This window comes from Nicotiana tabacum, chromosome 5, assembly GCF_000715075.1.
Source record: "Nicotiana tabacum cultivar K326 chromosome 5, ASM71507v2, whole genome shotgun sequence".
NCBI classification, from domain to species: domain Eukaryota; kingdom Viridiplantae; phylum Streptophyta; class Magnoliopsida; order Solanales; family Solanaceae; genus Nicotiana; species Nicotiana tabacum.
Window position 1 is genome coordinate 55,225,283 of NC_134084.1, and position 24,161 is coordinate 55,249,443.

Genomic DNA, 24,161 nt, shown 5'->3' on the forward strand with positions numbered 1-24,161 from the left:
AATCAAAGTTTGCACAATTAATATCCCGATTTGCACTGAAATTGTTCACTCAATTCATTACCTACATCTTCATTATCGGCATGTTCAATTCCTCATTAGATTCTTTATCTTTTATTTGCTTTTGTTCTTAGATTTAGGGTCAATTTCATGCTAAAAAATGTCAGACTTTTGTTGTTTTTATTTAGAAATCATGTGGGTAGCTTTTTGTATGATAATTGGGGTCTGGGTGTTGTGCTAATGAGGTTTGATTGCTAAAACCATGTCAATTAGAGAACAAAAATGCATGAACCCTAGGTTAGTGCCCGTTAATTTTGAATTGTGCAACTGGACACATTTTTGTGCGGTCCGCAGTGGAGGCTATGCGGCCGCACATACTTTTGTGTGGTCCACAGTCCTCTGAGTTCTGAAGTAGTGAGCTTAACTTATGCAGCCGCACTCAAATTTTGCGGTCCACAATGGACTTATGCGGCCACACTCATTTTTGTGTTGTCCGCAGTGATGGAAGTTCAGAGATCCCAGCAGTCTGAACCTGGGGCTCTGCGGCTGAACTCATTTTTGTGCGGTCCGCACTGCGCTTCTAAGAAAATTTTACTACAACTTTCCATCATGCTTATGTATACATTTTGAGCTTCAATTGTGACTAACATCTAATTCTTATGTGCTACAGATAATGGTTCACTCACGTGGTAGAGGAGATACACCACAAGAGAGGGCAGAACCCTCCCGAGGTGGAGGTCGAGGCAAGAGAAATCTACCTCTAGCAATTCAAAAGGCTATCAACAAGAAAACAACCACCAATAGAGCCCCTAACACTTCGGAGACCAGTGAGTATGTCCCATCCTGGGAAGCTTCTGAGGGTAACTCCACGCAAGCATGGTCGGAAGCCCAATCACAACAAAGACAACAATTCCCTTGGCGACTTCATTTGGTAGATGTGTCCTCATCAGCTGCCAGTTCATCCGAGGGTTCGGAAGAGGGTAGTCAAGATTGTAAACCCTTTTCCCCACATGCTCCCCCAGTTCCAATAAATATAGATAATGATGATGGGAGAAGGGGAGACACTACAGCGGCAGGGCTAGAGAGGTCAAGACGACTAGAGATTTGGGTGGACCGTTTTGTTAGTGTCAATGCCTTCGCAAAGTTCCGGGAATTGTGGCCAAAGAGGTCACTCACTCTTGAGTGACAGTTCTTAATGAAAGACCTGAGCAAACACAACCCCAATGTCCTTAGGCAATTCCAATAGTGGAAAGGTTGGAGCTGGTTTACCAACAAAGTTCTAGATGCAAATGAGTACCTGGTCAAGGAGTTCTATGTAAATGTTGCTCATATCAAGCAGGGAATGAAGGTGATAAAAGTGCAGAATTTGAAGATCCACTTTGAGTCCTGTGCACTGAACACATATGTGGGGTTTGAAGAAGTTGAGGCAGTGCAGTATTTGGAAAAGTTAGCCGTAAGTGATGCAGCTCGTCCGTGGTTGGCTGAGATTCTGGCAATTCCAGGGTCAACTCCTCTATGGCTCACAGCTGGAGTTCCAATTCTTAGGGCCACCCTAAACTTTGAGGCAAAAGGGTGGCAAACGTTTGTGCATAGCCGCATTGACCCTTTGCTCAATGAAAACATGCTCCCAATTTCCCGTGCATTTTTGGTGGCCTCGATTATGGCTGGGTATCTGATAAATGTTGGTGCCGTCATGTCCACTAACATCACTCTAGCTGTCCAGAAGTGTCATGACCCAAACCGATGGGCCGCGACGGGTGCCTGAGTCCTACCTGTCAAACACCCCTAAGCATGCGTCTAAGATATGAACCTAAATAACATCTACTGCATTACGAAAATAACATACGTGAAAGAAACCTGCTATGAAGGAATATGTACGTATACATGCAGGATACAGTGGGCGAGCCGGCAAGGCTGCTATAGACAACTATACATAAAAAACTGAAAGCCGACAAAGCCACATACAACCCAACTAGACATACTGTCCACAGACCTCTAACAGAAACATAACTGTACAAAGACGGGACTGAGCCACGTCATACTCATATACATATATATGTACAAACGTATCGTACCAATATCAAAAGCAACTCCGAATCAAATGGAGCACGCCAACTCTCGCTGATTCGGATCAAATGGAGCACGCCAACTCTCGATGATCAGGGATCCTAAGAAGGGGCACCATCAGCTTGCCTGCCTGTACCTGCAGGCAGGAAACGCAGGCCCCGTGGAATAGGGCGTCAGTAGGAAAAATGTGCTGAGTATGGAAGGCATGAAAATTAGAACATAAAAGACATAGATGAAACATGGAATACAGAAACACATCTTTAAATTTGAATAACTTTGTAAATTTTTAAACATTTATAATGTCATGCACGTGTGTGTAAATGCAATGCCATGCATAGGTATAGGTGTACATAATATCATCAAGCCACTGAGGGCATCCCATCATATCATCTCAGCCACTTTGGGCAACATCATCAACATATACCAGCTGATCAGGTGGTGGTACGTATATAACGCCGTAACCTTTTCTCATATCCCATATACATATATTTACATATATACGCGTATATAACGCCATCTGGTCATGGGTCAATGCACATGTATAAATGAGTGAAATGCATGAAAAATATGTAATAATCTCAATATTTCTTCCGGATAAACTTTTTCAACTGTGTATTATTCTGAGACCCATGAACAGAAGATAATAATAATTTTCATGGGGAGTCAAGAATATAGACACCTCTACTATTTCTATGAATAGAGTAATTTATGGAAACTGTGTGTTTACTCGTTTCTTCAATATAATTGGACCATGCCAAAAGAAAGAAGGGGGGGGGGTTAACATATTTGTTCTTGGAATTTTTCGAATAAAATGAAGCTTCTGCTTCTGAATCCTTGAACGAAATTTTACACTTGGATCCTCTGAAATTGAAACGAAATTGGTTTGAACTGAAATTTTGGACGAATATTTGATTCAGTTCTTACGTTTTTGGCTTCAACCCACAAGCAAATTGTTGTTTTAGATCTTTTTTTTACAAAGAAGTCATACCAAGCCTTCCTGGATAATGATTAATGTTTACAAGATACAAGTCTTATTAAGACTTTTAGCTTAAGTTATGATTATGCTATATTCATAGGTGGCCATTTGGCAAAAGTGACCAAGAGTCACCTTTTGCTATTGTGGCTTCTTGCCACGTTGGGGGGGAGGGTTAATATTTTAATTTTTTATCCACTTATTAGTTAACTGGGTAATGTCCTATTACCCGGTAATTAATCAATTACCTGCATAATTTAAAAATTATCCCAAATTACTTAAAATTCTACTTATTTTTAATACACCTTCTACACTTTATATATTATAATACCGTGGTTATATGGTACCTTACATGTACTAGTTCATAATTATTGGGTATTATCGCTCGATCCGTATTTTATTCCAAATTGGCCACTTTCAACGAAACTCGTTTTCTTTAATCCGTGTACCTTTTTATCCTCCATAACACTTATTTATCGCTTGTTATAAATAGTGTAAGTACTTTAACGTCAAGATGATCTCATCCCCGAGTCTACGTCGGTTAACTGAAAACGAAATTTTAACGTACGAAAATCGCGAGATGTAACATCCTTCCCCCCTTAGAAACATTCGTCCTCGAATGTTCAACTCCCCTTGTTCTGTATAACTTTGGCAGGGTTGTTTTTGTAACAACATCACTACCAATTCTCCTCGTAGAAGTTTAATAACCCAATGCCACACATGACCACAATTATGAATAATGACCATGGCCTCACACGACCAACGACAATAGCCAATAAAAGAATTTGTACACGTACCTTATGATTATGACGTCTCAGTCGGATCATTCCCTGGAGGAGGAAATAAGTAGGGATATCTAGACTTCATGTTTCCCTCGGCCTCCCAAGTCATTTCTTCCACATTGTTGTTTCTCCAACGTACTTTCACGGAGGCTACCTCCTTATTCCGCAACTTGCGGATTTGTCGGTCTAGGATGGCAACTGGAACTTCCTCGTATGATAAGTCTTCCATAATTTGTACATCATTCGTGAGCACTAATAACTGCGATTTTTGCATGTTTTTTATACCCATTCTTACCTGAGCTTTGTGCATTTATTGCCATATAATAGTCCCAAAATGCTTACAAATGACACTTGATTGCAGGTTTGAGCGACAAGATGACAAATACTAAAGATCGGCTCAAAAAGGAGTGAAATCTACCAAGTGTCAAGAGACAACTGAAACGGGGGATCAAAAGGCCCTGCGCGGTCCGCACTGTTCTGTCACGCGGCCGCGCAGGAGAGTTCAGAAGCTGGGCATATCCAAGTTCAGCCTGCGCGGACCGCACTGTTTTGCCACGCGGCTGCGCAGAAAAGTTCAAAGGCCATGATATTTTTAAGATAAGCTGCCTGGTCCGCGCCTCTTCTCGCGCGGTCCGTGCCCAGTTCCAACGCAGTCCGCGTCCCTTTTTGTGCGGTCCGCGCCTAAGAGAATCAGAGAAGCAATCACTCGAGACAAAAGCCCATGGGACCGCGCACCTAATCAGTGCGGTCCGCGTGGATGAAGTTCATGCGGCCGCACGTCACTTTTGTGCGGTCCGCGCCCCCAGTACCAGATGCAAGTAATGAAGACCCAGAGCCCTACGCGGCTGCACGTCATTTGTGCGCGGTCCGCGACAGACCCTCAGGGGTATTTTTGTCTGATTTTTCCTGTGTAGTATAAATAGAACATTTTACTCTTTAGCAGCAGTTTTTGGAAGGCGGTTCGAGAGCAGAGAGCAGCTGAACTCGTGTTACCCTATTATCAGCCTATTTTGGGCCATTTCTTCTAGTTTTAAAGTGGAATCAAGTAGATTAACATTGTAGTTAACTATTATGTCAATTTCATCTATTATTTCTTTGATTTTTGTTACTACTATGTCTAGCTAAACCCATTAGCTAGGGTTGTGGCTCAACCCTAGTGTGGGAAATTGATGGGTGTGATTGTTTAGTGCATGAATGATGTTGGGTGTTTGCTATTTGGATTAATCTTAAGTTTTCACTAAGATTTGGTGGTTGCAAACACTAAGTCTAGCTTAGTGGGTCTTGACTCTTCTTGAGAAAGAGAGTCTATGACCTCAAGATTAACTCCAACAAGGAATCGGGATGGACCCATGAGAATGGTAGTCCCAATTAACGGGTTAAACCTCGAGAGAGTAATTACCCAACTTGAACCATAAGTTGCTTGGGCAAATTAGCCTACCCAATTGGTCTCGAGAGAGTCAATTGGGCAAAATCACTCTCTCTACCGAGAGGTGTGAGAGTGGGTGTAAAAGGTGCAACGGTTATAGCATAAGCCCCATATTCGTCATTCTTGCATTAGGAATTTCTACCCGTTAGTGGACCACCTAGGTAAATGCTGCATCCCTAGTGCTTTTATCTATCTTGCATACAATTTAGAATCATAATTTTAGCATAACCTCGTTTTACAACTGTAGTTGATAAATTGTAGCTCTTAAACAAAAGAAAACCAAAAATGTTAGAAGATCAATTATGAGCTAAAACACTATCCTAGACCATACAAATACTCGACTCCAATTTGAAGTTCCCTGTGGAAAATCGACCCCGATATCGCTATTGGGTAAAGGTATTAGCGCCCACTCATCCTTAGGTTGAGTCTGCTGCGATCACTTTTTGGCGCCGTTGCCGGGGAACTTTACGGTGTTGACTATCTGTGTAGCTAGTATTGTGTTTTGCTTCTCTTTCCTTCTTATTTACTAATTTTGTGTGTTGATCAATCAGGTACCATAACTCTTAATGCAAATGACCCTCTCGCCAATGTGATAGCGGGGGAGGAGGTAGAAGATCTAGAACAAGATGAGGTCTTACCTCAACTTCCACGGAGAGGCCGGAATGTCAATATAAATGCAAATGAGAACAACAACATTCCAGACCTTCCTACGCAACCGCCGAGAGTGGCTCCCAGAGTTCTACCAAATCAAGGATATACCAGTGCTATTGTTCCTCCCCGAATCCGGGCGGAGAACTTTCAAATCAGAAATGTTATGCTAACCTTGCTCGAGCAACGAGGTTATTTCACGGGTGCCTCCGATCAAAATGCCTACAAGCACTTGAAGGGGTTCGTGGATACTTGTTGGGGTAGCAAGCAGACAAACGTGTCCGAGGACGCGTTGAGATTGAGGCTTTTCCCGTTCTCTCTTCGGGGTAAAGCATTGGATTGGTTAGAAAGGCTCCCCAATCATTCTATCACAACATGGGATGAATTGGCGGACAAATTTATTGCCAAGTTCTTCTCTCCAAGTCATATGGCGGCTCTTCGGGATGAAATTCTAGCTTTCAAGCAGGAGACAACAGAAACTTTGCATGAAATATGGGAAAGATATAGAACAATGATGAAAGAGTGCCCTAATAATGACATGACCGAGGCTATGATTCAACAAACATTTTATCGGGGCATCAACACCACAAATCAATGCATTGTGAACCAATTGGCCGGAGGGAATTTTATGAAACTTTCTTACCAAGAGGCATGTGATGTACTTGATGAAATGGCCGACACCTCTTCGGCAGGGCAAAGCCGAGCAAACGTGCCACAAGGTGACCCCACGGCCATCCATTTGCACAAGGAATTGCACGATCATGGCCAAGCGATAGCCAAACTTACAACAACTATGAATCAATTAGCAAAGGCGCAATTGAAACAAGTCCAAAACCCGCACCAAGTCAATGCAATGGAAGGTGTTTCTATGTTGAAAAGGAGGCAAAGAGGACAACAACCTCAAGGTAATTGTGAACAATATGACAACAACAATGATGGTGGTGGGTATTCGAATAAAGGTTTTGATGACCAAAGTGAGGAAGTCCAATATGTCAACAACTACCAAGGGAATAGAGGCAACCAAGGGAATCAGCAATGGAGACCCCAAGGTAATTGGCGCAATCAACAAGGCGGCAATTGGAATTACAACAACAATCAAGGAGGCAATTAAGGGAACAATAATTCTGGGAATCAAGGAAATTGGAGCGGGAACAACAATTGGAACAACAACAATGGTGGTCAAGGTAATAGGGGGCAAGACTATCAAAGGCCCCCAATGTGTCAACAGCCCAATAACCCGCCTCCGTTCCAATCTCAAGGGTCGAGTTCGTCGGGAAATGACATGAGTTGAATAGAGAGCATGTTCGAACAAATGATGAAAAAAAGTCAAGATTCCGAGGCCCAATTAGCTTCGCATAACACATCTATCAGGAACTTGGAAGTGAAATTAGGCCAAATCTCTCAATCTTTAAATACTCGCCCAAAGGGTGCTCTACCAAGTGACACGATAGTAAACCCCAAGGGAGGGCACAACAATCATGTGATGGCAGTGACAACACGAAGTGGAAGAGGCGGTGATGTGCATGCCTCAAGAGATAACCGAGTTCCGGTAGATGAAGATGAGTTGCAAAATGATGAGATCCCGTTGGTAGTTGAGGATGTTGTCGAACCAAGTGCAAATGATGATGGGAGAATTGCAATTGATGAGGGTGAGGAGGAGACTCAAGAGGCCGTGAACCCGTCTAGGGAACACGTCATTGATATGCCCGAACCGGAGGTGCCAAAAGCCAAGGCACCCTTGCCTAGACCTCCTCCTCCCTACCCTCAACGGTTGGCCAAGCAAAAGGGTGACAACCAATTTAAGAAATTTATTGAAATGGTGAAAAGTTTGACTATCAATGTGCCTTTGGTGGAGGCACTCGAGCAAATGCCGGAATACGCAAAGTTCATGAAAGATTTGGTTACAAAAAAGAGATCAATGGAGTGTGAGACAATCAAGATGACCCATCAAGTGAGCGCAATTGGGCATTCTATGGCTCCAAAACATGAGGATCCCGGCACATTCACTATCCCATGTACCATTGGAAGTGCCGACTTTGCAAAAGCCCTTTGCGACTTGGGGGAAAGTATCAATTTAATGCCATATTCGGTCTTCAAGACCTTGGGAATCAGACAACCTCATCCAACCTCTATGAGGCTTCAAATGGCAGACCGATCAATGAAGCGGCCTTTGGGAATTATTGATGATGTCCTTGTTCGTGTTGATAAGTTCATATTGCCAGCCGATTTCGTGATCTTGGATTGTGAAGTGGATTTTGAGGTGCCTATCATTCTTGGGAGGCCCTTCCTAGCTACGGGAAAGGCCTTGGTTGATGTGGAAGCGGGAGAATTGACCTTCCGTGTTGGTGATGAAAAGGTGGTGTTCCACGTATGCAAATCAATGAGGCAACCAAATAGCAACGAGGTGTGCTCGTTTGTTGACATTGTCACGGCAGTGATAGTGGATGACACAAGCGCTATGGCTAATGTTGAGGACCCACTTGAGGCCGTGCTATTGAACATGGATGTTGATGATGATGCTAGAAGGGTGGAGTGTGTGAATGCATTACATGGCATGGGCTCATATTCTTATGAACCGAGGAAGTTATCTCTTGATCTTGAAAATCGCAAAACTCCTCCCACCAAGCCATCTATTGAGGAGCCACCGGTGTTGGAGTTGAAACCACTTCCTCCTCACCTCAGGTATGAATTTCTTGGTTCTAATTTTACTTTGCCGGTTATACTTTCTTCTTGCTTGACTAACGTGCAGGTTGAAGCCACTTTGGCGGTTCTTCAAAAGCGCAAGCGGGTAATTGGATGGACCTTGGCGGATATTTGGGGTATTAGCCCTGCGTTTTGCATGCACAAGATAATATTGGAGGATGATGCTAGGCCGTCTCTTGAACATCAAAGGAGACTCAATGAAGCCATGCAAGAGGTGGTTAAAAAGGAAGTCATCAAGTGGCTTGACGCCGGTGTGGTGTATCCAATTTCTGATAGTTCGTGGACTTCTCCAGTACAATGTGTGCCAAAGAAGGGAGGAATGACTGTGGTGACTAATGACAATAATGAACTTATTCCGACTCGCACTGTGACGGGTTGGAGGGTATGCATGGACGGAAGTTGAACAAGGTGACTAGAAAGGATCATTTCCCATTGCCGTTCTTGGACCAAATGCTTGATCGTCTTGCAGGCCGGACTTTCTATTGTTTTATGGATGGGTATTCAGGCTATAACCAAATTCTCATTGCCCCGGAAGACCAAGAAAAGACAACTTTCACATGTCCTTATGGCACATTCGCCTTCTCTCGAATGCCATTTGGGTTATGTAATGCACCGGCGACTTTCCAACGATGTATGATGGCAATCTTCACCGATATGGTGGAAGACATTTTGGAGGTCTTCATGGATGATTTTAGTGTGGTCGGGGACTCTTTCGGTGATTGCTTGCAAAACTTGGATCGTGTATTGGCCCGATGCGAAGACACAAACTTGGTTCTAAATTGGGAGAAATGCCATTTTATGGTAGAAGAAGGCATTGTGTTGGGTCATAAAATTTCAAAAAGAGGGATTGAGGTTGATAAAGCGAAAATTGAGGTTATCTCGAAGCTCCCTCCCCCTACTTCTGTCAAAGGGGTGAGGAGTTTTCTTGGACACGCGGGTTTCTACCGAAGATTCATCAAAGACTTCTCTAAGGTAGTTAACCCGTTGTGTAAATTTCTTGAGAAAGATGCCAAATATGTGTTTGATGAGAAATGTATGGAGGCTTTCGAGCTTCTAAAGCAAAAATTGACGACTACCCCCATTATTACCGCACCAAATTGGAGCTTGCCCTTTGAGCTCATGTGTGACGCTAGTGATCTTGCGGTGGGGGCGGTCTTGGGCCAAAGAATTAACAAGATGTTCCATCCGGTGTACTACGCAAGTAAGACAATGAATGAAGCTCAAAGGAACTATACGGTCACCGAAAAGGAATTGCTTGCCATTGTTTTTGCCATGGAGAAGTTTCTCCCATACCTTATGGGGGCCAAAGTGATTATTCATACCGATCACGCCGCCCTTAGGTATTTGATGACGAAGAAAGATTCTAAAGCGAGGTTAATGAGATGGGTGCTTCTTCTTCAAGAATTTGATTTGGAGATCATTGATAGAAAAGGTAGTGAAAACCAAGTGGCGGACCACTTGTCTCGATTGGAGGAGGAAGGGAGGCCTTTGGACGGCCTTGAGATAAATGATGCTTTTCCGGATGAACAACTCCTCTCGGTTTCAATGCTAGACATGCCATGGTTTGTCGACATTTCCAATTACCTTGTTACCGGTGTGGTTCCGTATGAGCTCTCTTCTAACCAAAGGAAGAAGCTCAAGAGGGATTGCTTGGATTACTATTGGGATGAGCCGTATCTTTTTAAAATCTGCACCGATGGTGTAATTCGCCGGTGTGTTCCTGAAGAAGAGCAACTGAGTATTGTGGAAGCTTGTCACTCTTCGCCCTATGGTGGCCATCATGGCGGGGCAAGGACGACGTCTAAAGTGTTGAGCTGTGGTTTCTATTGGCCTTCGTTGTTCAAGGATGCCGGTGACTTTGTGAAAAGATGTGATGAATGCCAACGTGCCGGAGGGATTTCGAAGAAAGATGAGATGCCCCTTAACACAATTCTAGAGGTTGACATCTTTGATGTTTGGGGGATAGACTTTATGGGACCATTTGTAAGTTCCTGTGGCAACACTTACATCTTGGTAGCGGTTGACTATGTGTCGAAATGGGTTGAGGCCATAGCTTTGCCAAATAATGAAGCTCGAAGTGTGGTGGCATTTTTGAAAAAGAGTATCTTCACGAGGTTTGGCACTCCACATGCCATAATTAGTGACGGGGGTTCTCATTTTTGCAACCGGGCTTTTGACTCTCTGCTAGCCAAGTATGGGGTAAATCACAAGGTAACCACTCCTTATCATCCTCAAGCGAGTGTCCAAGTTGAGGTGTCCAACCGTGAGATTAAGAGTATTTTATCCAAAACTGTCAATGCAAATAGGACTGACTGGTCGAAGAAATTGGATGATGCTCTTTGGGCTTATCGTACAGCTTTCAAGACGCCGATTGGTATGTCGCCGTATCGGTTGGTGTTTGGGAAGGCTTGTCATCTTCCGGTAGAATTGGAACATAAAGCTATGTGGGCGCTGAAAAAGTTGAACTTAGAATGGGATGTAGCTGCAAATCTTCGGGTGGAGCAATTGAATGAACTTGATGAGTTTAGGTTTCATGCTCACTCCAGCTCGTCCTTGTATAAGGACAAGATGAAGTACCTTCATGACAAGTATGCCAGAGGGAAGGAATTCAAAGTGGGGGATATGGTTCTTCTTTTCAATTCCCGGTTGAGGTTATTTCCGGGCAAGTTGAAGTCCAAGTGGAACGGCCCTTTTGAAGTGGTTGGGATAACTCCCTTTGGTGCCATTGATCTCAAAAATAAAAATGGTGAAGTCTTCCGAGTCAATGGGCATCGCGTCAAGCATTATTTGGGAAAGATTGATGACAGCCACGTGGTGGCACGCATTCATTTGAAATGACTGTGATGGTAACATGCGTCGTACCGCGGCGTTAAATCAGGCGCTTCGTGGGGGGCAACCCATGTCTTTTTCCTTTTCTTTGTTTTTCTATTGTAGAGTAGGATTTTTGAGCTGATAATTTATGAAGTGTTGCAGGGATTATGTTGAACCAGTGCAGGGAAGAAGTACAAGAGAAAAAATGAATGATCAGTCCATGGAAATTGCCCCACGCGGCCGCGCATCAAAGCAGTGCGGTCCGCGTGGGCTTGAGCAGCAGTGAGTTCATCCTCAGAAAAAAATTCAACGCGGACCGCATCCCTTTCTGTGCGGTCCGCGTGTGAGAAGCTAGAATTACCAAGTCTCTGATAAACTCCCATGCGGCCGCGCATCAAAGCAGTGCAGTCCGCGTGGGCTGAGTAGTCAAAATGTGACTAAAAGAAAACCAGCGCGGACCGCGGCCCTTTTTGTGCGGCCGCGCTGGTAGGTAAGCTGAAAGCCCCAGGGTTTTTCTATAAATAGAAGCCTTGGGCCTCATTTGAACCTTTTCGCAAATTTTCATCTGGAGCTCTAAATTTTCACTGTTAATCCGCACTCCCTGCTCATTTAGTCGATTTTTCACTAATCCCTGGTAACAAATCTTGTTCATTTCATGCATAGCCTAATTTTTTGTTTCTTCTCATTACTCTCTACTAGTATAACTTCTTACTGTTAGTTTGGATTTCTATTGTTTAGTGAGACTTAGGGGCATAAATCCATGTAATTAATTGAGTAGGGACACTGAGGGGTCAAATTCCGATCAAAATGGGACTTAAAGAGAAAAAAAATTTCCGCCTCAGTTAAATTTGCCCTATGTGGCCGCACAACATTTTTGCACGGTCCGCATGGCTTTTTTTTTGTGTGCTATGATGAATCGCCTCCATGCGGTCCGCGTGACATTTCTATGGGGTCCGCATGAGTCCAGCGCGGCCGCGGTCTAAAACAGTGCGGACCGCGTGTGAAAAGTTAAGAGAAGTCACCATTTTGGCAGTTCACCTGTGCGGTCCGCATCCATTTCTGTGCGGTCCGCGCTGAAGCTACGCGGCCGTAACATAAAATAGTGTGGACCGCGTCGGTTCATTCAGAGAAACCATTGTGTGAATCAGTAAACTGTGCGGACCGCGTGCCTTTTGGTGCGGTCCGCGTTCCTCTGTCTGTGAAACTGTGTCTGCAATTCTTTCATTCAATTGAACTGTCCATTTCATATCATGTGCTTTTACTAACAATGCTAGACATGTCTTCCTTGCAGACAATGGTTCAAAAACATGTGGCTAAGAAGCGAACGGGGAAACAAATACAATCCGGGAAAGGTGGTTCCTCCCGTGGGGGAAGGGGAAAGGGAATTGTAAAGCTAAATCCTAAGACCAGGGAAGCAGATAAAGCTGCATCTCACTCCACGGGGAGTGAGTATGCTCCGTCACGGAGCATTACCTCGGAGTCTTCTCCAACACATAGGGCCACTTCATTCCAACTCCGTGACCCTCTTTCCCCGGATCATGATGATATAGCCTCTTCCAAGGAGCCGGTCGATGTTATCTCGGACTCGTCTGATGAGTCTGGAGCACAAAAAACTAAGGAAACAGAAAGCTTCCAAGGAGTCAGTTGCACAATTGAGAGGGGATGTGGACAAGCTGCTAGCGGATCAGATGCCATTCGACTTATTATTTGGAGATTCAGCTGGAGAGCCAGCAGCAGAGCAGCCACAGGCAGAGGAGGATAGGCCAAGGAAGAAGAAGAAGCTCCCTAATACAGAGGGAATAGTGATCGAGGTGGCTCCCCTGTCTAGTACAGCAGATGTTGAGCCCTCTTCAGTTCCACCAGTTGATGAGCAGGATCATAAGCAGACACCTGTCCCAGCAGCACAGCAGCAGCAGGCTGGGGACCAGTTTGATGAGGCTTGAGGGGCCGCTCTATATCCTTTGCTTATTTTTTATTTTTGATGTCTTATTTGGTAGTTAGCATTGGGGACAATTCTATCTCTTATTCATGGGGGTGTGGCCCTACCATTTGGATTAACTGTCAGGATGACTGTATATATTATTTTACCTTTTTTTAATTTCTATATATTAGTAGTGGATAGATGGTTTGTGTATAACTGTTCATTCCAGATGATCTTCAGAGTTTATGTATATATTCATTTCCCCCTGGTTGTATATTCTACTCCCCGTTTGTACATATTCATTAGGTTTTCATCTTGATTTTCTGTTTTTCATTTTAGTTGCAAAGTTAGGCTCGTAGCCTTTGTGTTTTGTTTTGGCGTTTGCAATAAGCCCTTGGTTTTCTTAATGCCACGGTTCTTTCCAAGGGTAGATATTGTGCGAACCGGGTGACTCTTCCCAATGATAGATGGTGTGACAACCTTCTTAAGGGTTTGAGTCCGTTTTTGATTTTTCTTTTCTTTTTTGATTTTCAAGTTTTTGTAGTTAAGGATACCTCAGGCAAAGCCTCACTTGGGCCTAACACATTTGCCTTTGATCCTATGGTCGAAGACATTATGTTGTGTTTAGGATGGTGAAAGTTGTGGCCTTGAGACTCTTGTGTTGACCAAATAATCATCACGTGGTCATTTTGGGCCATGGGGCGCTTGAATCATATCTAAGGTTGTTGTGGGCCCTCGACTCCGTCTTAGGCAACCCTTGAGTGTGTGTGGTGAGAATTCGAATCGCGAGCCCAAGTACTGAGCCGATGGTCTAGAACTTGCCCTGAATGTTTGTTGAGGCGAAATCATAGGTAGAACTTGACTTGAGACGTGAGTATAGGCTCTCCTTGATCCAAAATGCAAATTTTGAACACTTTTCATGACCTACCAATGAAATAATCCCTAGTTCAACCCTTTTGAGCCTTAAATCTTTTTCGTTCATGAACCAAGCTAAAAACCTATACCCGTTCCTAACGAAACCCCCTCTTGGCACCAAAATCTTCCCTTGAGTAAATGGCAAATGTCTAAGTTTGGGGGGGGGGAGAGACAGGAAGGGAATCAATGTGCTAAAAAGATGCAAAAGCAAAAGAAAAGGAAGTCAATGAAAAAGAGAAAAAGACAAAAAGAAAGACAAAAATGAATAAAAACCAAAAAGGGAATCCAAGGATGACAAAAAGAAGTGAAAAAGGTGTAGAAAAGTGATAAAAAGGAGAAAGGATTTGAATTGCAAAAGAAAGAGTGACAATGTGTCCCTCTAACCCCTTGAAAGAAGTGAACTACTCAATTGAGTCAAGAAAGTGTGCCAAAATAAATCAAAAGAAGGGCTTAAGGGAAGATTAAACCCATTTGAACAAAAACACGTCCTACCTTTACCAAAAGCCTTCACAATGACTCCTCAAAAGCCCTATATGATCTTGAGTTGAGGGAAGCCTACATTAGTGGATACTTACATAAGGGGCAAGCATATGGTACTTAGAGCCGGACTCAGGGCCTCTTCTTTGTGAGAGACGAGAGAGAAATCCATTCATCTCGATTTGTGTGCAAATACCCTAATAGGTGAGATTCACTCAGGGAAAGTCAAGGATGTGTGAGTTTGGGTTCCATGATGACCAAAGAAATTGAGAAAGGTTCCGTGATGAAATGTGTCAACTCTTGATGCTCTTGTGTCGCACTTGATCCACAAGTTTGCAAGTTTAAATATGTTGAGGATGCATTTGCATTGAGGGCAATTGCTAGTCCCAATTGATGCCTGCTGAGGTTACTTTAGGATAAACAGGAATTACTTGGTTGTTTTCCATTGAGGGGTAGGTCTCATTTTATTTGCTTGAGGACAAGCAAAGGTTTAAGTTTGGGAGAGTTGATAACTGCGATTTCTGCATGTTTTTTATACCCATTCTTACCTGAGCTTTGTGCATTTATTGCCATATAATAGTCCCAAAATGCTTACAAATGACACTTGATTGTAGGTTTGAGCGACAAGATGACAAATACTAAAGATCGGCTCTAAAAGGAGTGAAATCTGCCAAGTGTCAAGAGACAACTGAAAGGGGGGATCAAAAGGCCTTGCGCGGTCCGCACTGTTCTGTCACGCGGCCGCGCAGGAGAGTTCAGAAGTTGGGCATATCCAAGTTCAACCTGCGCGGACCACACTATTTTGCCACGCGGCCGTGAAGAAAAGTTCAGAGGCCATGATATTTTTAAGATAAGCTGCGCGGTCCGCGCCTCTTCTCGCACGGTCCGCGCCCAGTTCCAACGCGGTCCGCGTCCCTTTTTTTGCGATCTGCACCTAAGAGAATCAGAGGAGCAATCACTCGAGACAAAAGCCCATGTGACCGCACACCTAATCAATGCGGTCCGCATGGATGAAGTTCATGCGGCCGCACGTCACTTTTGTGCGGTCCGCGCCCCCCAGTACCAGATGCAAGTAATGAAGACCCAGAGCCCTACGCGGCCGCGCGTCATTTGTGCGCGGTCCGCTCCAGACCCTCAGGGGTATTTTTGTCCGGTTTTTCCTGTGTAGTATAAATAGAACATTTTACTTTTTAGCAGCAGTTTTTGGGAAGGCGGTTCGAGAGCAGAGAGCAGCTGAACTCGTGTTACCCTATTATCAGCCTATTTTGGGCCATTTCTTCTAGTTTTAAAGTGGAATCAAGTAGATTAACATTGTAGTTAACTATTATGTCAATTTCATCTATTATTTCTTTGATTTTTGTTACTACTATGTCTAGCTAAACCCATTAGCTAGGGTTGTTGCTCAACCCTAGTGTGGGAAATTGATGGGTGTGATTGTTTAGTGCATGAATGATGTTGGGTGTTTGCTATTTGGATTAATCTTAAGTTTTCACTAAGATTTGGTGGTTGCAAACACTAAGTCTAGCTTAGTGGGTCTTGACTCTTCTTGAGAAAGAGAGTCTATGACCTCAAGATTAACTCCAACAAGGAATCGGGATGGACCCATGAGAATGGTAGTCCCAATTAACGGGTTAAACCTCGAGAGAGTAATTACCCAACTTGAACCATAAGTTGCTTGGGCAAATTAGCCTACCCAATTGGTCTCGAGAGAGTCAATTGGGCAAAATCACTCTCTCTACCGAGAGGTGTGAGAGTGGGTGTAAAAGGTGCAACGGTTATAGCATAAGCCCCATATTCGTCATTCTTGCATTAGGAATTTCTACCCGTTAGTGGACCACCTAGGTAAATGCTGCATCCCTAGTGCTTTTATCTATCTTGCATACAATTTAGAATCATAATTTTAGCATAACCTAGTTTTACAACTGTAGTTGATAAATTGTAGCTCTTAAACAAAAGAAAACCAAAAATGTTAGAAGATCAATTATGAGCTAAAACACTATGACCATACAAATACTCGACTCCAATTTGAAGTTCCCTGTGGAAAATCGACCCCGATATCGCTATTGGGTAAAAGTATTAGCGCCCACTCATCCTTAGGTTGAGTCTGCTGCGATCAAGCACCACTCGGGTATGATCACCAATGCACTTTCATAACATAGATATGTGAAAAATCGGAAGGACAGACTCCAATTTCGAGGGCAATTCTAACTCATAAGCTACTCGGCCCACTCTCCGAGTGATCCTATAAGGCCCAATATACCGTGGGCTAAGTTTGCCTTTGTTACCAAACCTCATCACACCCTTCATAGGCGACACTTTTAAGAATACCAGTCATCAACCCCGAACTCTAATTCTCATTGTCGCACGTCAGAATATGACTTCTGACAACTCTGAGCTGTCAATAGTCGATCCCGGATAATCTTTACTTTTTCTAGAGCTTGCTGAACTAGGGCTGGCCCATGTAATTCAGATTCTCCAACATCAAACCACCCTATAGGCGACCTACACTTCCGTCCAAAAAGAGCTTCGTATGGAGCCATCTGAATACTGGAATGATAGCTATTATTATATGCGAACTCAATAAGCGGAAGATGATAATCCCAACTACCGTTGAAGTCTATTACATAAGCTCGTAACATATCCTCTAGTGTTTGAATAGTACGCTCAACATGTCCGCCTATCTGGGGATGAAATGTTGTACTAAGAATTACTTGAGTCCCCAATCCTTTTTGTTAGGACCTCTAGAAGTTAGTTGTAAATTGAGCTCCTCTATCCTAGATAATAGATACAGGGACACCGTGCAGTCGTACTATCTCCTTAATATAAAGCCTTGTATAATCCTCTAAGGAATATGTAGTTCTGACGGGCAGAAAATGGGCTGACTTTGTAAGACTATCAACAATCACCCATATTGAATCGAACTTACACTGGGTACAAGGTAAGCCTACGATGAAGTCCATACTGATTATTTCCCATTTCCAAGTCGGAATCTCCATAGCCTGCAATAATTCACCGGGTTTTTGATGCTCAATCTTAACCTGCTGACAGTTAGGACACTGAGCAACAAATTCTGCTATATCCTTTCTCATTCCGTCCCACCAATACACTTCCCTGATATCATGATACCTCTTTGTTGCTCCTAGACTGATAGAATAACGAGAATAGTGAGTTTCTCCCATAACTGCCGACGCAGCCCTACAACATTAGGCACACATAATCGCCTTTGATATCTGAGGACCCCATCTTCTGTAATTTCAAACGGTGTCTTCTGCTTCTGAAGAGTGGTATCCCTATAATGAACTAGCATAGGATCTACGTACTAGCATTCCTTTACTTCAGTTACTAAAGAGGATGTTGCTGTATCCTGAAGAGTAATTCCAACGTCACCTGAGTCCAGTAACCAAACTCCAACTAGCTAGTTGATGAACCTCATGGGCTATTCCCCTTTTTTCTGGCTGTAAATACGACAAGCTACCCATAGATCAATGGCTGAGGGCGTCGGCTACTACGTTCTCCTTCCCAGGATGGTATAAAATATCAACATCATAGTCTTTAAGTAGCTCCAACCATCTCCTTTGATGAAGATTCAATTCCTTTTGCTTGAAGATGTACTGGAGGCTCCTATGGTCCGTACAGATATCAACATGAATGCCATACAAGTAGTGCCTCCACATCTTTAGTGCATGAATCACCGCAGCTAACTCTAAATCGTGGGTCGGGTAGTTCTTCTCGTGATTTCTTAGTTGTCTAGAAGCATAAGCCATAATGTTACCATGCTGCATCAGCACACAACCCAATCCAATGCCTGAAGCGTCACAATAGATAAATAACCATCGGTCCCTTCTGGGAGCGTTAGAACCGGTGCTGAAGTTAACCTATCATTTAATGCCTGGAAACTCCGTTCACAAGCATCAGTCCATTGAAACCTTTCTCCCTTGTGAGTCAACTTTGTTAAAGGTGCTGAAAGGGAAGAAAATCCTTCCACAAATCTCCTGTATAACCTGCCAAACCAAGAAACCTACAAACCTCTATCGATTTTGTGGGCGTTGGCCAAGTCTTTACAGCCTCAATCTTTTGTGTATCCACCCGGATGCCTTCACACGAAATGATATGCCCAAGGAAAGTTACAGAGTTCAACCAGAATTCATATTTAGAAAATTTTGCATACAACTTCCCTTCTTGTAGAACTCTGAGCACAATACGCAGATGACCAGCATGCTCATCCTTTGAACTAGGATACACCAATATATCGTCAATAAATACAATTAAGAACAGATCTAAGAAAGGCTTGAACACACGGTTCATCAAATCCATGAATACTGCTGGGACATTGGTCAGACCAAACGACATAACCCAAGCTCAAAGTGCCCATATCTTGTCCTGAATGTTGTCTTTGGAATATCTTCATCCTTAACCCTTACCTGATGGTACCCGGACCTCAATTCTATCTTTGAAAAACACATGGCACCTTGAAACAAATCAAATAAATCATCAATTCTTAGGAGCGGGTACTCATTCTTGATCGTCACCTTATTCAGTTGCTTATAATCAATACACATTCGTAAGGAACCATCTTTCTTATTAACAGACAAAACAAGTTCTCCCCACGGTGACGTGCTAGGTCTGATAAAGCCTTTTTCAAGTAAGTCTTTTAGTTGTTACTTTAACTCTTTCAACTCTGCGGGGGCCACTCTATAGGGAGGAATATATATTGGGTGAGTATATGGTAGTAGGTCAATAGAAAACTCAATTTCTCGCTCTGGGGGGAGACCTAGAAGCTCATCAGGGAAAACATAGGGAAACTCATTCACCACAGGGATGGACTGAATGGTTGGTGACTCTACTTCCACATCCTGAACCCGAACTAAGTGATAAATACAGCCCTTTCAGATCATCTTCCTTGCCTTGAGATAGGAAATAAATCTACCTCTCAGCGATGCCGTGTTACCTTTCCACTCCAAAACAGGCTCCCCTGGAAATTGAAATCGGACTATCTTTGATCTACAATCAACATTGGCATGACAAGAAGCCAACCAATCCATACCCATTATAACATAAAATTCTACCATATCTAACTCGATTAAGCATGTTACGGTAGGTCAACCATGAACTACTATTATACAACCCCTATATACTTGCTTAGCTATCACCGAGTCCCCAATAGGTGTATATACCTCAAAAGGTTTAACCAATTCAGGTTTTATTCCAAACTTACCAGCAACTAGCGGAGTAACGTATGATAAGGTGGAACTTGGGTCAATCAGTGCATATACATCATATGAGGAGACTGATAATATAACTGTAACAACATCAGGCGATGACTCCTGGTCCTGTCGTCCTGCCAACGCATAAATGCGGTTCTAAGGGCTGCTCGAGCTAGATGCTCTGCCTCTACCTCTACCACGACTCATTGGAGATTGGGGACCTTGCCCAGGGGGGCGTACTGATGATGACGAACCAGCTACAGATCCCGTTGGCTGAGCTATGCTTGCATTACCTCTCATCAGACAATCCCTCATAATGTGGACCAGATAACCACAAGTATAACAAACACATAACCCCATTCGGCACTGTCCGGTATGTTGCTTACCACATTGATTACATCGTGGCAAATGTGGCCTTATCTGATTTGACTCACCCCTATACTGAGAACCTGAGGCCCTGAAATTCTAGCTAGACCCTGAATATGTAGAACAATCAAATTTCTTACCGTCAAACTGAGGGGGCACGCTAGCTGAGGGCTGGGATGGATACCTCGAGTACTGCTGCCTCTAACCACCTCAAAACTCACTAGAAGGACCCGAAGACCTCGCTCTCTTATTCTGGGCCCTATCATGCTCACGATCGGCCCTCTGTTTCTATTTATGCTCCTCTACACCCTGAGCATATGCTTGAATACGAGAAATATCCATGTCTAGCTGAAGCGAGACCGACATACAATCGTTAAGCAAGTAAGGCTCTAATCCTATCACGAACCGCTGAACCTGATCCTCCATCTTAGATACAAAGTGCGAGCATACCTACCCAACAAATCAAACTATAGACTGTACTCCCGAACACTCATGTTACACTACCGAAGGGTCAAGAACCTATCAACTCTGGCCCGTCTAAGCTCTGGTGGTAGATAATGACGAAGAAAAGCTTCTACAACTCCTGCCATACTGATGGAGGGGCATCCTCACCTCTAGATAATTCCCAAGACTCATACCAATTAACTGCAACATCTCAGAGTATATAGGAAGCTAGCTCAACTGACTGAGTTGCAATGGCCTTCATTACCCGTAACGTCCTCTGCACTATATCAATAAATACCTAAAGGTCCTCATTTGGATCTGCTCCAGTGAATAACGGAGGGTCTAAATTAATAAAGTCACAAACTCTCGCATTCACAGACCTATCTTCATGACCAATACCTACTTCCTAATGCCAAGCCTGTGCGGCTACTAATCAGGTCAATAACTAAATAACATCTCTCATCTTCTGACCCGGTGCATCCGACTGAGGTGCTAAATGTACAAGGGTGGGCGCTGGATCTGTTGCCTCTCGGAGCTCTTTTGGAATGGGCAGGGTATATGAAGTCTGAGATGGAACCTCACCATGAGACTCTCCCCGAGCCCTGGTAACTTGTGGCACTCGACTAGTAGTATCACCGGCCACAGACTTTCCCTTCTGGGAAGCCTTACTCTTTGGAGGCATTACTGAAAATATAGCATATTGTTAGGAACATGAATTCTTGTATCGCACAATCTGAGATAAAAAGAGAGGATAACATCCTATATGTCCTGTAGCCTCATGTCTATAAGTGTGGTGCACGACACACCCATAAATAAGACTCTACTAGACATGGTCTGTAGACAACCCTAGGACAGAACTGCTCTGATACCACTTTTGTCACGACCCAAATTGATGGGCTGCGACGGGTGCCTGAGTCCTGCCTGTCAAACACCCCTAAGCATATGTCTAACATATGAACCGGAATAACATCTGCTGGATTACAAAAATAACATACATGAAAGAAACATGGAAACATATGTATATATACATATACATGCATGATACAGTAGGCGAGCCGACAAGGCTGCTATAGACTACTATATATCCAAAACTGAAAGCCGACAAGGCCACATACAACCTAACTAGACATACTGTCCACAGACCTCTAACAGAAACATAACTGTACAAAGACGAAATTGAGCCACGTCATACCCATATACATATATATACAAACGTATCATATAAAAATCAAAAGAAACTCCGAATCAAATGGAGCACGCCAACTCTCACTGATCAGGGATCCTAAGAAGGGGGACCGTCAACTTGCCTACCTGCACTTGCAGGCATAAAATGCAGGCCCCGTGAAATAGGGTGTCAGTACAAAAAATGTACTGAGTATGTAAGGCATGAAAATAAGTACGTAAAAGAATAGATGAAACATGGAATAGAGAAATACCTTTAAATCTGAATAACTCTGTAAATTTTGAAACATTTATAATATCATGCACATGCATATAAATGTCATGCCATGCATAGGTATGGGTGTACATAATATCATCAAGCCACTGAGGGCATCCCATCATATCGTTTCGGCCACTATGGGCAACATCATCAACATATACCAGCTGATTAGGTGGTGGTACGTATATAATGCCGTAACCTTTTCCTATATCCCATATACATATATTTACATATATATGAATATATAACGCCATTTAGTCATGGGTCAATGCACATGTATAGTGAGTGAAATGCATGAAAAATACGTAATAATCTCAATATTTCTTCCAGATAAACTTTTTCAACTGTGTATTATTCTGAGACCTATGAATAGAAGATAATAATAATTTTCCTGGAGAATCAAGAATATAGACTCCCCTACTATTTCTATGAATAGAGTAATTTATGGAAACTGTGTGTTTGCTCATTTCTTCAGTATAATTTGGACCATACCAAAAGAAAGAAGGGAGGGTCTTAACATACATGTTCCTTGAATTATTCGAATTAAATGAAGCTTCTGCTTCTGAATCCTTGAACGAAATTTTACACTTGGATCCTCTGAAATTGAAACGAAATTGGCTTGGACTAAAATTTTGGACGAATTTTTGATTCAGTTCTTACATTCTTGGCTTCAACCCACAAGCAGATTGTTGTTTTAGATCTTTTTTACAAAGAAGTCATACCAAGCCTTCCTGGATAATGGTTAATATTTACAAGATACAAGTCTTATTAAAACTTTTAGCTTAAGTCATGATTATACTATATTCATAGGTGGCCATTTGGCAAAAGTGACCAAGAGTAACCTTTTGCTATTGTGGCTTCTTGCCACGTTGGGTGGAGGGGGATGGGTTAATTTATTAATTTTTTATCCACTTATTAGTTAACTAGATAATGTTCTGTTACCGGTAATTAATCAATTACCCGCATAATTTAAAAATTACCACAAATTACTTAAAATTCTATTTATTTTTTAAAATACTTCATATATACTTTATATATTATACTGCCGTGGTCATATGGTACCTTCCATGGTACTAATTTATAATTATTGGGTATTATTTCTCGACTTGTATTTTATTCCAAATTGGCCACTTTTAACAAAACTCGTTTTCTTTAATCCGTGTACCCCTTTATCCTTCGTAACACTTATTTATCGATTGTTATAAATAGTGTAAGTACATTAACGACAAGATGATCTCATCCTTGAGTCTACGTCGGTTAACTGAAAATGAAATTTAACGTACAAAAATTGCGAGATGTAATAAGAAGTGTGAGAGATCCTATCCTTGCCCAAACTTCTTCACTGAGTACTTCAAGGATCAAGGGGTGGAGTCCAAGCATTATGATACACATGTGAAGGCCAAAAATCCTTTCTCTTGGTACCAACTTTAGGGAGATGAGAACCCGAAGTTTAAGGGTAAAGCTACTACCTCCACTGGCTAGTTTGAGGAGCCAGCGGTAGTGGTTACTGATTCAGCTACCGAGCGTTCCACTGCAGCAGGTTCCTTATACAAGGACATCATTTATGCCACCATCATCATCCTCCGGTCCACCAACTTCTGCTAGATTAGCAGTTTCATTTCCAATGCCAGCTTCATCTACCTATCCTCAGACTACACTACGAGTTTCCCAGACATTGGCGAGTCTCAACAACTGGATGCAGGCAGCTACTACAAAGCTAACTGCTTTTTCTAGTGCTGTTGCAGCACAGTCCTCAGCCCCAGCGGCCCCAGCATAACTACATGTACCTTCGTCAATGGAGGAGGCATTGAAGAAGATTGTGGAAAACCAAAAGAGTATTACAGATACTCTGGAGGCACATGGGAAGATCATTGCAGACTTGACCAAGCAGGTCAGGAAGATGAAGAAGTCTCAAGCATCAAAGAGGTCCGTGGAGAAGTTGACAAAGGAGGTCAAGAAGATTGCATCTGCATGAGACCTTCCATT